The sequence below is a fragment of the Oryctolagus cuniculus genome, chromosome 7 (assembly GCF_051225735.1).
Source record: "Oryctolagus cuniculus isolate XC-2025 breed Fujian yellow rabbit chromosome 7, ASM5122573v1, whole genome shotgun sequence".
In the NCBI taxonomy this organism is placed as follows: domain Eukaryota; kingdom Metazoa; phylum Chordata; class Mammalia; order Lagomorpha; family Leporidae; genus Oryctolagus; species Oryctolagus cuniculus.
Window position 1 is genome coordinate 30,282,085 of NC_142873.1, and position 16,833 is coordinate 30,298,917.

General features: G+C 43.2%; 1 long non-coding RNA gene across 1 annotated transcript in view; it reads left to right on the forward strand.

Moving 5' to 3' along the window:
* Positions 1-16,519, forward strand: part of LOC103350018 (uncharacterized) — a 28,918-nt gene extending 12,399 nt beyond the window's left edge. The window contains exons 2-3 of the long non-coding RNA XR_518089.5: positions 13,545-13,624; positions 16,373-16,519. This is a non-coding gene — a long non-coding RNA (uncharacterized LOC103350018). The remainder of the gene's footprint in view (positions 1-13,544; positions 13,625-16,372) is intronic.
* Positions 16,520-16,833: the final 314 nt, after the last annotated feature.

The window sequence follows — 16,833 nt, forward strand, 5'->3', positions numbered from 1 at the left end:
CTCTTTACCTCTCTGCCTTTAAATTAAGTAAAATAATAATTTTTAAAAATTATTAAAAAATTTAAATGAAACAAAAAAATTATCTTGCCAAGTATCTGGAACAGAATATGTACTCAAATTCATTATTTTTACATCTCTATATTTGAGAAACTGCATTTTCTTTTTACTTTTAAGGATTTTACGTATTATCTGTTGTAATCTAATTAGTATGCAAATGAGAACAATTATTTTATTTTTAACTTTTATTTAATAAATATAAATTTTCAAAGTACAGTTTATGAATTACAATGGCTTTTTCCCCCATAAGTTCTTTCTTTATTTATTTAATGAATGTGAATTTACAAAGTACAACTTTTGTATTGTTGTGCCCCCCCCAACCTCCCTCCCTCCCGCAGCCCTCCCCTGTCCCACTACCTCTCCCATCCCACCCTTCATCGAGTTTCATTTTCAATCACCTTCATATACAGAAGATCAACTTAGTATACACTAAGCAAGGATTTCAACAGGCTGCACTCACACAACTGAACCAGGTATAGGGCATTGTTCGACTAGTAGTGCTATTTTTAAGTTTCCTAGTAGAACACATTAAGGACAGAGATCCTACATGGGGAGCCTGTACTCAGTGACTCCTGTTGTTGATTTAACAATTGGCACTCTTATTTATAACATCAGCAAACACCCGAGACTCTTGCTATGAGCTGTCTAGGCTATGGAAGCCCCTTGAGTTCACCAACTCTGAACTTGTTTAGTCAAGGCCATATCACAGTGGAGGTTCCTTCCTCCCTTCAGAGAAAGGCGCCTCCCTCCTTGATGGCCTGAGAACAATTATTTTAAAGGTCTCCCACGGAAATAATTTTCTTAGAGAGTAAAGAAGAGAATGAATTAGAAATTGGAAAGTTATCTTTTTAACATATCAGAAATAATCTGGTACCAGAGTTAAGGCTTGCTAATCTCTATTCTCTTAACTTCTAGAATTTCATTTTCCATATTTTAAACTCAGCTTTAAGAAGTGAATGCACAGATTATATAATTTGTGCTGTTAGGCTACTCCTGTAGGGCTTCAGTGCAGAGCTATAGAAATCCAAGCACCGGAAAATCTATATTCAGCATATACAACTGCAAACATGGTGAAACATTGGGCCTGGTACCCTGATGGAATAAACAATTCTCTGAAGGAAGGTTTTCAATTTTTCATATTTCAAGCCATGCACACTTATTTAAAAACAAAACAAAACAAAAAACTATTTCAGTCACCATCACTACTTGTCATTTTCCTGAGAATTTGGGTGCTCTGCTGGTTTTTATACCTGGTTATCAAAATTGGTTTCTACATTGGGGGAAGGGAAGACATATTGTCATTATTGACCTACTATATGTATTGGGATCTATTTTTCAAAAGCTTTGTTTTATTAACTTGAAAGGCACAACTACAGACACACACACATGCTCACGCACACACACACACAATAACTGGCCCTGGGCCAGGCTGAAGACAGGAGCCAGGAGCTTCTTCAGGGTCTCCCACACGAGTTCACAGGCCCAAGGACTTGGACCATCTTCTACTGCTTTCCCAGTCACGTTAAAGGGAGCTGGATCTGACGTGTAGCAGCTGGGACTGGAACCGGCACCTATATGGGATGCCAGTATTGTAGGTAGCTGCTCTACCCATTATGCCACAATGCTGGCCCCAAGAATCTATTTTTCAAAACACATTTAATCCACTCAACACTGCATACCTGCAGAGTGTTGTCTGACCAGGATCTGTTCCCCATTTCCACTCACCACCTCCATTTTGCTCTTTGTCAAGACCTCTGGTGGAGTAAAGAAAATGGGGATGGTTTGTCCAAGAATTCAGACTTGTTGACTGAGGCAATGCTGTGTTAGAGGAACAGAATGGGAATTTCCCAATAAACACTTGAGTGGAGAAGGCAGTAGGAGGAGGATGGCAAACTGTGGGGAGCAGACCGGACTAGACTGTTACTGGAATTAAGACTTATTCTATGCATCTGCTCTCCCACAATATGGCGCTGGGAGAGAAGTAAACAGCTTCCGCACAGCTGCCTCCAGTTCAACCAATTAACTGTAGGACTTGCTCCTGATTGGAGAGCAGCGTGCTCGGCGTGTGGGCAGCCGAGTTGGGATTGGCGGAGGAGGACTATAAAGGAGGAGAGAGACGGCATTCACCAGGAACATCTATGGGGAACATCTAAGGGAACCCGTGCAGCCCCCAGAGAGCCGGCCGGCGGTGTGCCGCTCCCCTGCGGAAGTGGGGAATGCGGCCAGGGGGAACTGCCCTTCCACGGAGGTGGAAGGGATAGTAGCCAACCCGGGAAGAACCAGCAGCAAACCCGGGGAGGGCCGAGCAGACGAAAGAACAGCGCAGGGTCCTGTGTTGCTCCTCCACGAAGAGGGGGAGCGACAGCAAACAAATCAGAATACATGAGTCTGAGTTTTGGCTCCTTCACTGCATGCCTATGGGACTCTGGGAAAATCCTGAACTCTTTCTAGGCCTCAATTCTCTCTTATATTAAAGCCAACATTTGGAATAATAGATCTCCAAGTTCCCATCCAGTCTTAGAATATTATGGTCTAAAGTGACCCTAAGACTATGCATTTCAGTTACAGTAAAAAAAATCAGGCTTAAGGATAGTTATGTTAAGTATACTTGGTTCAACTGTGATTATATATAATAATAGGTTTTTTAAAAAGTAGAAATGATGAAAGATGGTTGGTTGAATCTCTCAGTTATCCTCTCCATACACAGGAGGATCCGTGGTTTGCCAGACAGTATTTATCTTCTATCATCGTGCTAGGATAAAAACAGGCTGGGGCTGGTAGCACAGAAGGTGCAGCCAATTTGGAATTCTTGCTTTTCTACCATAATCTGAATCTCATAGTCCCAGTAGGCATGGCCTTAGAGTGAAGCAGGGAATTTTCGGCAATGATCAACATCTAGGTTTAAGCTCAGATCACTATTCTACAAGGTGCTTCTTGCCTAGTGAGTGGTCCTTATGGTTATGACTCCTCAGAGGCAGAGAAGGGGATAACCACTCACTGGTGGTGATATTTGAGAAGGTGATATTCAAAAGGATGTGACTGGAAGACTAAATCTTCCTTGAAAGTTGTGTAGGACCCAGATAAATAGAGAAGAGCTGGGGGCTGGGAGGGCAGAGTGCAACAGGGTATATTGGAAAGCTGAGGAAAAAGGATTGGACCAGTTTAGCAACTCTGGTATAGAAGTCTTCTGAATCAAAACCAGAATTTTTAGGCTCTAAAGAAATGTGGAGTCATGTAGATGAGTCATATTGACTCAAACAGATCAAAACTTTCAATTCAGTTGAATTTTTTATTTAAAGTGAATTTGCTTACTAGCAATAGGGATATTCACCAAAGTTGCTATAAACTTGCTTTTGTGTGACTTCACATAGACTACCTGGAGAGGGTAATTTTGATATTTTCATAAAAGTACTTGTTTTTGACTAGTTCTCTATCCAGCATTATTGTCTGTATTCAAAGTAATGCTTTAATGGTTTCCTGTGGAGATTGGTTCTTGGGTTTCTTTTGGCATCTCCAGGCTCTGTGGATTCCACAGAAAGAAGCCATGTTCTCTTTTTTGAACTCTGCATTTGAAGTGCAGCCTGTACTACTGAGTGAATTGTGTGGGATCATTTTCAGGTCTCAAAGTGCTTTTCATTGCTCCTGAGTATACAGCATCCTACTGGGGTCCTGTCATTCACCAACTGCAATCCCTTCACCCCTGAACACTCAACTCACAAAGACCTTTGTTTGCAGAGCCCTTGCTGAAAGTTTGGTGAAGGGTTTCATGCAGTGCCCATAGCTTTCTTCCCTCCCTCAGCACACACTCCACTGTCGCTCCCCCTCTTCGCGGAGGAACGACACAGGACCCTGCCTAGGCTTCATATCCGAGTCACGGCACCATCATGTCGCTCCCCCTCTTCGTGGAGGAGCAACACAGGACCCTGCGCTGTTCTTTCTGTCTGCTCGGCCCTCCCCGGGTTTGCTGCTGGTTCTTCCCGGGTTGGCTACTATCCCTTCCACCTCCGTGGAAGGGCAGTTCCCCCTGGCCGCATTCCCCACTTCCGCAGGGGAGCGGCACACCACCGGCCGGTTCTCTCGGGGGCTGCACGGGTTCCCTTAGATGTTCCCCATAGATGTTCCTGGTGCATGCCGTCTCTCTCCTCCTTTATAGTCCTCCTCCGCCAATCCCAACTCGGCTGAGTACGCTGCTCTCCAATCAGGAGCAAGTCCTACAGTTAATTGGTTGAACTGGAGGCAGCTGTGCGGAAGCTGTTTACTTCTCTCCCAGCGCCATATTGTGGGAGAGCAGATGCATAGAATAAGTCTTAATTCCAGTAACAGTCTAGTCCGGTTTGCTCCCCACAGATCCCCCTTTCTTTTTATTTTTGGCGTTGATACGCGCCTGTCTTCGGTGTCCCGCAGCACACACTCTGCTTTACTTGCTAGAGTTGCCACAGGCTCTTACAAGTCCTATCAATCAGGAAAACCGAATCCGGGTCCTCTCTTCGCCATTGTGAGGAGGTTTTTAGGCGCTGATGCGTGCCTGTGTTCGGTGCCCTGCAGCGCATGCTCTGCTCTGCTAGCACTGCCTGCAGGTGTTTACAAAACCTATCAGGCAAACCGAATCCAAGCCTTCTCATTGCCTTATTGTGGGGGAGACTTATTAGTGTTGGTTCGTGCCTATCTTTGGTGACCTGCAGCTCATACTCTGGTCGAGCTTTGCTGGCGCTTACCGCCTTAAATCAGGCAGACCGAATCCAAGCCTCCTAATTGTTGCATTGTGGGGAAGCTTTACTGATGTTAATTCGTGCCTGTCTTCGGTGACCTGCGGCTAGCCGCCCAGGTGCTCATCGCCTCACTAATCGGGCAGACCGAATCCAAGCCTTCTAATTGGCATGTTGAGGGGAGGCCTTATTTCTCTCTATTTCTCTATCTCCGGGCATTCCTATTTCTCCCATTTTACTTCTATCTTCCAGCATTCCTATTTCTCTCACTTTACTTCTAAAACTTCTGTTTCTCTTATCCCCGCAGCTTTCCGGCACCTCGCCCCGCCGGCGGGTTCCCGGCTCCGCGCCGCTTCAGCCCGCGCGCCTCTCTCATCTGCGCAGCTTCCCGGCTTTGCGCGGCTCGGCTTTGCGCGCTCTGCGGTCTCCACGCTTAACCCTTTCGCGTCTGAACCACGGCCTACGCCAGCCCGTTCCCTATCTATTCACGCCCCGTGCTCTCTCTGCACGCGACGGCTTCCGCGAGTAACACAGCGTAGCTTGCGTCTCCGCCACCAGGATTCAATCTAAGTTCCCCGGGCTAGCCTGGCGAATTCAACCCAGCGTACGTCTCCGCCCCACGATCTGGCTTCCCGTCCTTTGCTCCCCGGGCTAATCAGACGGATCCCAATCTGGCTTACGTCTCAGCTTCTGGTTTCAACTTTTCGCCCCCTATTCCCGGGCTAACTTGAGAATCCCAAAGTGGCTTTCGTTTCCGCCTCGGCCTGCCCCCCGCGGCTTCAATTTTCCTAACATTTTTCTCTACCCGGTATGTTTCCCCAAGCTTTCCTCCAACGATATTCCTCCCTCATTTCTCCTGGCCTCTCCCCACAGTCCGCGTCCGAGTCTGTTTGTTCTAGCTTTCACTTTCGCTTTCGACCTTAGAGATTTCTCCCAGCTTCCCCCCGTAGTCCGTATCTGAGTCTATGCCTAGGCTTTCAACAACTTCCTCCGGCACCTCTTTTCGTCCGGCTTTTCCCTAGGCCATTTGCTAGTCTCTCTCTCTGGTATTTTCCCAGTTCTTCCCGTTTCTTCCCTCCTAAGTTTCCTATCCGTCCTAGGTTTCCTATCCAAGTCAGGTTTCCTATCCGAGTCACGGCACCATCATGTCGCTCCCCCTCTTCGCGGAGGAACGACACAGGACCCTGCCTAGGCTTCATATCCGAGTCACGGCACCATCATGTCGCTCCCCCTCTTCGTGGAGGAGCAACACAGGACCCTGCGCTGTTCTTTCTGTCTGCTCGGCCCTCCCCGGGTTTGCTGCTGGTTCTTCCCGGGTTGGCTACTATCCCTTCCACCTCCGTGGAAGGGCAGTTCCCCCTGGCCGCATTCCCCACTTCCGCAGGGGAGCGGCACACCACCGGCCGGTTCTCTCGGGGGCTGCACGGGTTCCCTTAGATGTTCCCCATAGATGTTCCTGGTGCATGCCGTCTCTCTCCTCCTTTATAGTCCTCCTCCGCCAATCCCAACTCGGCTGAGTACGCTGCTCTCCAATCAGGAGCAAGTCCTACAGTTAATTGGTTGAACTGGAGGCAGCTGTGCGGAAGCTGTTTACTTCTCTCCCAGCGCCATATTGTGGGAGAGCAGATGCATAGAATAAGTCTTAATTCCAGTAACAGTCTAGTCCGGTTTGCTCCCCACACTCCACGTCTACATTTTTTTTTTTTTTTTGGACAGACAGAGTGGACAGTGAGAGAGAGAGACAGAGAGAAAGGTCTTCCTTTTGCCGTTAGTTCATCCTCCAATGGCCACCACGGCCAGTGCACCGCACTGATCCGAAGGCAGGAGCCAGGTGCTTCTCCTGGTCTCCCATGGGGTGCAGGGCCCAAGCACTTGGGCCATCCTCCACTGCACTCCCGGGCCACAGCAGAGAGCTGGCCTGGAAGAGGAGCAACCGGGACAGAATCCGGCACCCAGACCGGGACTAGAACCTGGTGTGCCGGCGCCGCAAGGCGGAGGATTAGCCTAGTGAGCTGCGGCATCGGCTCACTTCTACATTTTTTCAGGTCTCCATGTTATTCCCTCTTAAGAAAGGCTCAAGAGGATCATGGAAAGTGAGGAATGAGGTGAAGCATGAGGGATGACTTAGGTGATGCACTGACTGTGGACACTTTGCAGCCTTGAGGGAGCCTTCTCCTGGAAGAAGGCAGAGTCCGCCATCTCCCTCCTGCCTGCTCCCCTGTCCACAGACTCAACAGTTATCAGCCCAGCCTGAGCCATTCCCTCCTGTCTCAGGCATCAGTGGTCCTAAAGACCTAGATACTGAGGTTTTCTCATTTTCGTTTCTTCATTCCTCTAATATCAATGAAGGGGAGCACTATAAGGATTCATTGATATTAAACTATGCCATTTCTTTTAGAAGACAGGGATGACTCTTATAAATATTATATTTACCTCTTTTGTGATTGTGACAGAGTAAAACCTGTTCCAACTCCACATCTGGTATCACTATGCTTTCATCCAATGGACAATGTATGCTTTTCTTTCCATGCAAAACTATGACTCCAAAAATTAAGTAATAGCCATGCTCCATACCAGTGTAGGTTTCAGTGGCTACTAAGAATTTACTCCTAAATGAAAAATAAATGATGTTGAATACATAATTCTATGGGGTACTTATTCACATTTATGAATAGGGAATATAATTTTGAATTTTAAAATAAGATATAATCATTAATCATTATTTTATAGAAATTAGCATCCAAAGAAAAATTTGTTTTCTGAAGTTAAACTTCTCATAGAAAAATGATAAAATTGCAAAGTCAAATGAAGAGAAAAACTGAGGACTGACTAGTTTCTCAAATATTTTTATTTTAATGCCACTTAAGAATAAACAGATAATGGAAACACAAAAGTCATTTACTCATCTTGTTTTAGTGATCAGGTTAAAATTTTTATAGGATAGTGGAAGTACTAGGTACTTCATTGACAATTACCTTTTCATATAATCCTGCTCGCTTCATTAGTGGAAATACTTCTTAAGAGTAAAATAGCCAAACTGATGAAAAGTAAAAGTTTTGAATAGGAATATATTTTAATGAATTACTTAAAGTTTGTCATTCCAAGTTATGTTGTTGTTTTTTTTTCCCCTAAAGATGGCTGCTATTAATTCCTTCCTCCTTTACACCTGTGTGCCAATCTCATATGACGAGATGAATTCTAATTTCTCTAACCTTGAATCTGGGTTGGACTTAGATTCTTGCCTGATCAAAACAGTTGAGGTAGAAATGACACTATCGTGCTTCCAAGGATGTAGATCTTAAGAATCCCTGCAACTTGCACCTGGACTTAATGAAAATTTCTCATGGATGCTCTTGGAAACCATCTACCATGGTGTGAGAAGTCCAGTCACGTTGCAGAACACGTATAGATGCTCCACAAGATAGTGCAGTTGATTGCAAAACCAACAGGTGGCTGTATGAGTTAGCCATCTTGACTATCAAGCCCATTTCAGTCTTCAGATCATTTCAGTTCCAGTAGCCTGGTAGCACCTATATGAGAAATCCTGAAAAGAACCGCCCAGCTAAACACACAGAAATATTAGAGAAATAAATTGTAGTTTTAAACCATTAAGTTTAGGGATAGGTCATGACAGAATAATAAATAAATAGAAATAAAAATTTTTTAAATTATTTTTTATGCTTTGCTTCAGGCTCTTTCTATATTCTTTTTGGACATACTTCTAAGCCAGGTACTGAAAATGGGTTCAAAGATGAATGATATGTAAGATGTAAAGCCGAATATATTTGCTTTAAAAGCATGCTGTTGGAGAGAAAAATGAACAGAAGAATATTATGCCATATGATAAGTGATATTACAAAAATGCTTCTATAGGAGTTGCCTATTGGAAAGCTAACTGATTTTTTGAGGAGATGATGAACAAAATGAAATTTGAAGACTTAGAATAAGATAGAGTGAATCGCTTGAATACTAATGTGGCGAAAACATGAATGTGGCAGTTTCCTGGAAACAGAAATAATTCGGTATGGCTGGTGAGTAGAATATGATGGCCAAGACATTATTGTAAAACTTAGCAGAAAATTCAGAAAGATCCTTGTGTTCTGTCAAAGGAGTTTGTTCAGTGTTAAATTTTTTTTTTGGTAAAGATTTATTTATTTATTTGAAAGTCAGTGTTACAGAGAGAGAGGGAGATATAAAGAGAAATAGAGATAGAAAGAGAGAGAGAGAGAGAGAGAGAGAGAGAGAGAGATCTTCCATGCGCTGGTTCACACCCCAAATGGTTGTAACAGCCAGGGCTGGGCCAGGCTGAAGCCAGGAGCCACGAGCTTCTTCTAGGTCTCTCATGAGGGCAGTAGGGGACCAAACAAATATGTGGGCCATCTTCTGTTGTTTTCTAAGGACATTAGCAAGAAGCTGGCTAGGAAGCAGAGCAGCTAGGGCATGAATTGGTGCCCATATGGAATGCTGGCAATACAGATAGCAGCTTGACTGGCTACTTCACAATGCTGGCCCCCAGTGTTAAATTCCATATATGTCCTTACATTTCAAAAACTTTTTATTTTGTCCTTCAGTAGTTAAATAATAATCATAATCTTTCATGGCTATATCAAAAGATTTTGAGGGTAGGAAGAGAGTTATATTATCTGATTTGTGATTTGTGATGATGCTATAAATATAGACTAGGGAAGGGAGTTTGGCAAAGAGGTTAAGATGCCATGTGGGATGCCCATATCCAATATCATAGTGCCTGGTTTGAGTTCCAGCTCCATTTCTGATTCCAGTTTCCTTCTAATGCACATCCTGAAAGGGAACAGTTGATGGTTCAAGTGAGCGGGTCCCTGCCACCCCTGTGAGGAACCCAGATGGAGCTCTCACTTCCCAGCTCCACCCTCACCTAGCCCCAGCTTTGCAGGCATTTACGAAGTGAATTAGTTGATGGGAGAGCTCGTTCATTTTCTCTCTCTCTCTCTCTCTCCTCTCCTCCCTCCAACCTTTTAAATAAATAAAATATTTTTAAAAATAAGAAAATAGATTGAAGGTGTGGTGGAAGAAGGCAGGAATATTTCTAGAAAGACTATTTGGGAACTATTCCAGTAATTTAGGCGAGAAATCCGTTGTGAGATTGGCCAAAAGAAGATGAGTTCAAGATGTAAAGCAGGTAGAATCTGAGTGGTTCATGTGGTAAGACAAGATGAGGGAGAAATCCAAGGATAAATTCCCGGTTTCTAGCTTGGGAGAATGAGTAGATGAAGATACCATTTTCTGAGGTGTGGGAAAAGAATAATGGTGAACAGTTTCAAAAATATTGGATTTGCAGTATATATTGGACATTGGCATGGAAATGTAAATTAGAAAGCACATATATAGTTTAGAAGTTAGGTGAGGAAGCAGATTTGAAGGTTTGGTTTGGAGATTATCATTATATAGAGAGGGTCTGAAGCCATGAGATAGAATGAACACTGGCTGGGCTCCCAGGTAGGGCTGCTATATGGCTCTCAGAGCTCAGTTAAGGTTTAAAGGAATGAATTTCTATTGTCACTAATCTGCACAGGATGTTATCTGTTTTTCTAGCATTTAGAAACTCAGTTATGGCAGTGAGAAGGTGAATGAGTGGGTTGATCCAGGCTTATTATTTTTCTGGCTAACATAGTAGAGGAAAAATTGGATAGCAGTTGGTTTTTCAGAGTGGTGAAAATAACGGGCCACAAGGTCCCTTAAGCAAGAGGTGTGGGATCATTGAAGTGAAAGAAAACCTGAATATTAAACTGAGACAGCTGGAAATATCAGAGCCTGTAGTGAGAAAGGGGTGTTGCACGTGTTTGGGAATGGGATAGGCTTTCTCTATGGACTTGAAAGAGATGTAAACTTTCTAGAGACAAGATTCTGAGATATCAATGACTGTGATGACACTCTTGGCCAGGGAGGCCAGTGGACTTCATTGGTATCGAGGGCAGAGGGTGGTGGAGATTTGCTACAGGATCCCACGTGAGTCTGGAGGAAAAGAAGGGTTACAGAGGAGGTGATAGACTCTGAGTAGTGGAGCACATGTTATCAGAGCTGGACTTTGAAGGACTGATCAGAGTTCAGAGTTCTCTAGGCAGTTGAGGAAGCTGATGGCGAGGGCATTTCTGATAAAATCATAATACCTGCCAAGCTTTGGAGACACTTACCTTCTTTTTCAGTGCAATATCCCCCAGGAGATGTAATTCATAAATACATGCCCTACTTCCTGTTTTGCCTCTTTTCTCCAGGTCGAGGCCATTCTGGAAATTAAACATTCCAGTAGAATTAAAATAACCCTATCTTCAAATAAACTTAGAAAGGGGGGAGGTGTGTTTGGCATAGCAAATTAGGCTGCCTCTTAGGATGCATATACTCCATACCAGAGAGCCTGCAGCTAAATCCTACCTTCATTTCAAATCCAGCTTCCTGCTAATGCATATCCTGGTAGGGAGCAGATGATCCTGGACCCTGGGTACCTACCATCCACATGGTAGACCCACGTGAAATTCCTACTCCCTGGCTTCACTTTGGTCCAGCCCTGGCTGTTGTTGGCATTTGAGAAATGAACCAGTGGATGGAAGATCTTTCTCTGTCTGTCTTTGTCTCTCCCCCTCACTTCCATCATTCTGATTTTATTTTATTTTATTTTTTAAGGTTTATTTTTATGAGTCTGCTGTGTATCCCGCTTCCCATGCACACAGCAGACTCATAGAATGGCAGATGTCCTAAACAGCACTCTGGCCTCAGAATCAGCCCTTAAGGCATTCGGTTCTGCCTGAAGAGCCCATGAGAGTATTTTAGGCATGGAAAGCCAAGACACTCTGGAAAACAACAACAACAACAACAACAAACCTAAATGAAAGATCTCTGTGAGTGAGATCCCAGTGGAAAGAACAGGTCATCAAAGGAGGTACCTTTCTCTGAAGGGAGGAGAGAACTTCCACTTTGACTATGACCTTGTCTAAATAAGATCAGAGTCGGCAAACTCAAAAGGCCTCCATAGCCTTGGCAAGTCATGACAAGAGCCTAAGGAGATTACTGATGCCATAAACAAGAGTGTCAATTTGTTAAGTCAACAACAGGAGTCACTGTGTACTTACTCCTCATGTAGGATCTCTGTCCTAAATATTCTGTACATTGTGATTTAATGTTATAACTAGTACTCAAACAGTACTTTACACTTTGTGTTTCTATGTGGGTGCAAACTGTTGAAATCTTTACTTAATATATGCTAAAAAGATCTTCTGTATATAAAGAGAATTGAAAATGAATCTTGATGTGAATGGGATGGGAGAGGGAGCGGGAGATGGGAGGGAAGTTATTGGGGGAGGGAAGCCATTGTAATCTATAAGCTGTACTTCAGAAATTTATATTCATTAAATAAAAGTTTAAAAAAAAGATTTATTTTATTTACTTGAAATACAGAGGCACAGAGAGAGGTAGAGACTGAGAGAGAGGTCTTCCAACCAGTGGTTCAATCCCCAGATGGCTGCAACAGCTGGAGCTACACCGATTGCAACCAGGAGCCAAGAGCTTCTTCCAGGTGTCCTATATGGGTGCAGGGACCCAAGGACTTGGGCCATCTTCTACTGCTATCCCAGGCCATAGCAGAGAGCTGGATCTGAAGAGAAGCAGCTGGGACTAGAACCGGCATCCATATGGGATACAAGCACCTCAGGCCAAGGCGTTAACCCTCTGTGCCATAGCACTGGCCCCATCATTCTGCCTTTAAAATAAATAAATTAAGAAAAATAACTCCATCTCTTGAATACCTGAGCAAGTTTTTTTTTTTAAGTCTTGCAGGAGTGTACCAGTTTCACAGTCCGAACTTTGTTCCCTGTCGTTTTCATGAGAAAACGGTCAGAGATGCAATATATAAGAGTTCTTATATATCTTTGAAGAAATGCCATTTTTATGACTTCACAAAAATTGACATCCTGGAGTCTATCATTTCTCCATGATCCAGTTCCTTCTTCTATGCTTTGGAGCTATTGTGATTTTAGAAAGATCATGGCCTTTGCCGCTGAACAGAACCAGTATTGAATCTTGATAACAACACATTCTAGCTGTATGACCTTTAGCAACATATTTTTCTTCCTGACTTTCCATTCCCTGTTCTGTGAAAAGTATGCTCACCTCCCAGAGTTATGAGGATGAAGTGACATCCTATCAATGAGGAGACACAGAATAGATGCTTCACACAATTCTTCCTGGCTTTCTCCGTCCTTGCCCCTAACTCTCCTCCTGTGCTCATTTCTTTCAAGCACTGAGCTGCTGACCTTTGCTTCTGCCCGTATTGTCTGTCTCCTACCTGCCACAACCTCACATAAATACTTCACACTTCCCAGAAAGTGCTCTGTTTTCCCAGAATCACGACCTCTAGAAGTCTAGCTCAGGAAGATCCAAGAAAAATAAGAGGAGGAAGAGGAAGCTCTTTTATACTGGATGGTTTTAAGAATGGCGTCCTGGAGACAAGGGCAGACAGTGAACAAGGGGGCAGGAAACAGAAAGGAGAAACTGCAAGAACGTAGAGGAGACGCCTTGACAATCAAACCAAGAGTAGCAGTCCTCTTGTGCTTTGCTGAAGCTTGATGATATTTGCTTATAGTTTCGTTGGACTCCCATCTCCTTTCTGAAGCTAAATGTTTTGACTAGGAGGAGCAAATCCTTTAATAAGATGTGTTGTGAACGATTTGCTGTATTTTTTTTTCATCAAAGTGTAACTCACATTTTCGCATTTCCCTACTTACCAGACTTGTTTTCCATTTTGCTCTACAGGAGCCTGCAGCCAAGATAAACTGAAACTCTCAACCTGCTCCTTATTGACACTGCGGAGCAGAGCAGTACACTCCCTCTAGGTGAGTGGTGCAGCACAGTCGCCCCGAGAATCAGGGAGATTGGCATCTGCAGAATTGCCCGCATCAGCAGCTGCTTCATGTTCCCTTGTTAGTGGTTATACCACATCATCTACGCAAAGTCCAGTGCAGCAACGCAGCAACAACAGAAAGAGAAGTTTGCAATACAGACGACAAGACCTTCAAATCTAGTAACTCACAGAAAGAACTACATAAAGAAACCTACATTCCTGTAGCGGGGAGGGGAGGTGTTCTTTTAGAACTATTTAACATAAGACTCTTGGAACTGGGGCCTGCGCTGTGACGTAGTAGGTTAAGCATCTGTCTGCGGCGCCAGCATCCCATATGAGCCCCATTTTGAGTCCCAGCTGCTCCACTTCCGATCCAGCTCCCTGCTGATGGCCTGGGAAAGCAGTAAAAAGGGCCCAACTGCTTGGGCCCCTGCACCCACGTGGGAGACCCGGAAGAACTTCCTGGCTCTTGACCTCTGATTGGCTCAGCTCTGGCTGCTGCAGCCATTTGGGGATGAACCAGAGCATGGAAGACCCTTCTCTCTTCTCTCCCACTGTCTGTCTGTAACTCTACCTCTCAAATAAATAAATAAACTCTTTTACAAAAAAGACTCTGAACTATATATTGGTAAACTATTACAACATTCCCTGAGGAAATCTTTAAGTTTATTATTAGTAAATTAAAATCTTCATTCTCTGTTTAATGTGAGCATAATGGCTAACTTAGTTTCTTCTGAACCATATTAATAATTTTTACATACTAAATAAATAAATAGTATAAAAATATAAATGGCCAGTGAACTTATGAGAGAATATTCTGTCTCTCTAGTTGCAGTGCCACTTTAAATAGCAAGCATAAGCCATTTGAACTGATTTGACATTGGTAGTACAAAATAGTGACCATTTTTGCCTAGACTACAATAGACCTCAAAGGCAATGATAATTATCATTGGGCAGTGTGACCCTGGATGATTTTTGTTTGCTTCTTGTACTTTTCTGTACCCTCCTATTCCCTCATCTCTACCAATAGACACCCTCTCATAATAAACACATGTCAAATTCAGAAAACAAAAAGGGAAATGATCAAATCTAATGACTTGGTGTGTATTTTTTTAAAAACTTTTAGAAGTAAAAATATTGGGATCAGGAGTTTAGTCTAGCAGTTAATATGTCTGCATCCCATATCAGTATACCTAGGGATCTGACTCCAACCCAGGATCCTGACTTCAGCTTCCTGCTGGTGCAGACCTTGGGAGGTAACAGGTGATGGCTCAAGTAATTGGGTCCTTACCACCCATGTGGGAGACCTGGATTGAGTTCCAGCTCCCTGCCTCAGCCCCAGACCCTGGCATGTGCACATTTGGGGAGCAAACTGATAGTTTATGCCTGCTCCTGCTTTCCTTGTGTGTTTTTTCTTTCTTTATCACTCCCTGCTTATTTTAAAACAAATCCCTACCGTCATGTCGTCTTAACCACAATTGTTTATACACACACACACACACATGGACACAGATGCACACACATACAATGTCTGTATAAGTATTAAAAGGTTCATATATATTATTTTTAACAAAAATGAGCAAAAGCTCATTGGTGACATCTAAGCTCGGTCTTTCTTAACATTTCTACCATTATCAAAAAAAAAAAAAAGAAAGAAAGAAAAGGATTTTACAATTGATTTATTTGAATTAGGATTCAGATGAGGTATAATCATTACATTTGATTGTGACACACTTTAAGCTTCTTTTAATTTAGGACAGATATCTCTCTCCTCTTTTTTCCTGGTCCTTGACTTTTTGTCTTATAAATTGTCCCAAATTCTGGATTTATCTGTTTGTTTTCCTACTTCTGTGCAAACTAAGTTAGATATAAATCTTGACTAAATACAAGTTCAATGTTTTTTGGCAAGAATATTTCATAAGTGAGGTGTCTTGTTACATTACATCATGAAGCACATGATGTCTGATTGTCTCATTTTGAGACATTAAAATTGATCAGTGGGATCTGATGGCGTAAACTATGGTAAATGTCCCCATCATCCTTTTTCTGAATGATTTTAGCTTCTGTTGACATTCATTGCCTGAATTAATTATTTCATTAATGCTTCTAATTTTAATAATTTTATTTATTAATTGTATTAATTCTTATCTACTAAAATTCTCCTCTGAAGAAAAGCGGTACGTTGTCAACTTGGAGTTTTGTTTTCTGAAATGTAATCATACAAAACAGTAAAAACAGATGTACATCCCTTGCTTTTGTCCAGTCTAAAGTCCTAGAAACAGTACCAGACCAGTGTCAAGGAAGATCCATGACATACAGGCAACATGAACACTGGGAGGGACCAAGACTTGAGAATGGGCTGATTCGAAGTGTGAAGCTGGAATAAGCCAGGTGAGCCTGGTAAACCTTGTGGTTCCAGTAACCAAAGAATCTATGCAAGCTGATAGGGCTGTGTCAGAATGGTTCCCCAGGAGCTGATTTGAAGGAACTTCTACTGATGCAAGGTAATTTGAGCATAAAAAAAAAAAATAGTGGCTACAATTGATTGACTCATTGAAAATATTTAAAAAGTCTTATGCGTTCACAATGATACAGATATAATATGAAAACAGGTAGAAAATCACTAAATAAAAACAAAAGCAAATACATTGGTAGCCACTGCAGCAAAGCAGAACACCAACTGCTTAAAAATTAGTAGATTAAAGGGAAAGAGTGATTTATGTTTTTTTTTTTTTTAAAGATCACTGTGGCCTCTGTGTGCGGAGTAGGTGGACTACACACTGCCAGCGATGTGTAGATGAAAGAGCAGCGCCTGGCCTCCTAGAGCTCACGTCTCCAGTGGGGATGGCTGCCCTGGATCAGGTAATCAAGTGGAATATGAATAGTAACAGGGATGAGCAGATGATGCCACTGGAGCACACAAGAGGGCCTCAAGTCACCCTGAGAGCTCTGAGACAGAGTCGGCACCGAACGTGGGTCTCACAGGTAGAATCAAAACAAGTGGTGATCCTACACTAGACTGACTCAAAACCAGCTGGAGCTTCCGACTCAGGGCGTGGAGAGGATTAAGCAGGCAAGCGGAAGGACACATTGAGTCCTGCACAGAAGCGGCTGGGGAACATGGGCTGAAGGCTGATCAGCTGGTGCCAGGGAGAGAGGGCTCAGATCTCCTTGGTATTACCTTCGACTTTCTATTTGATC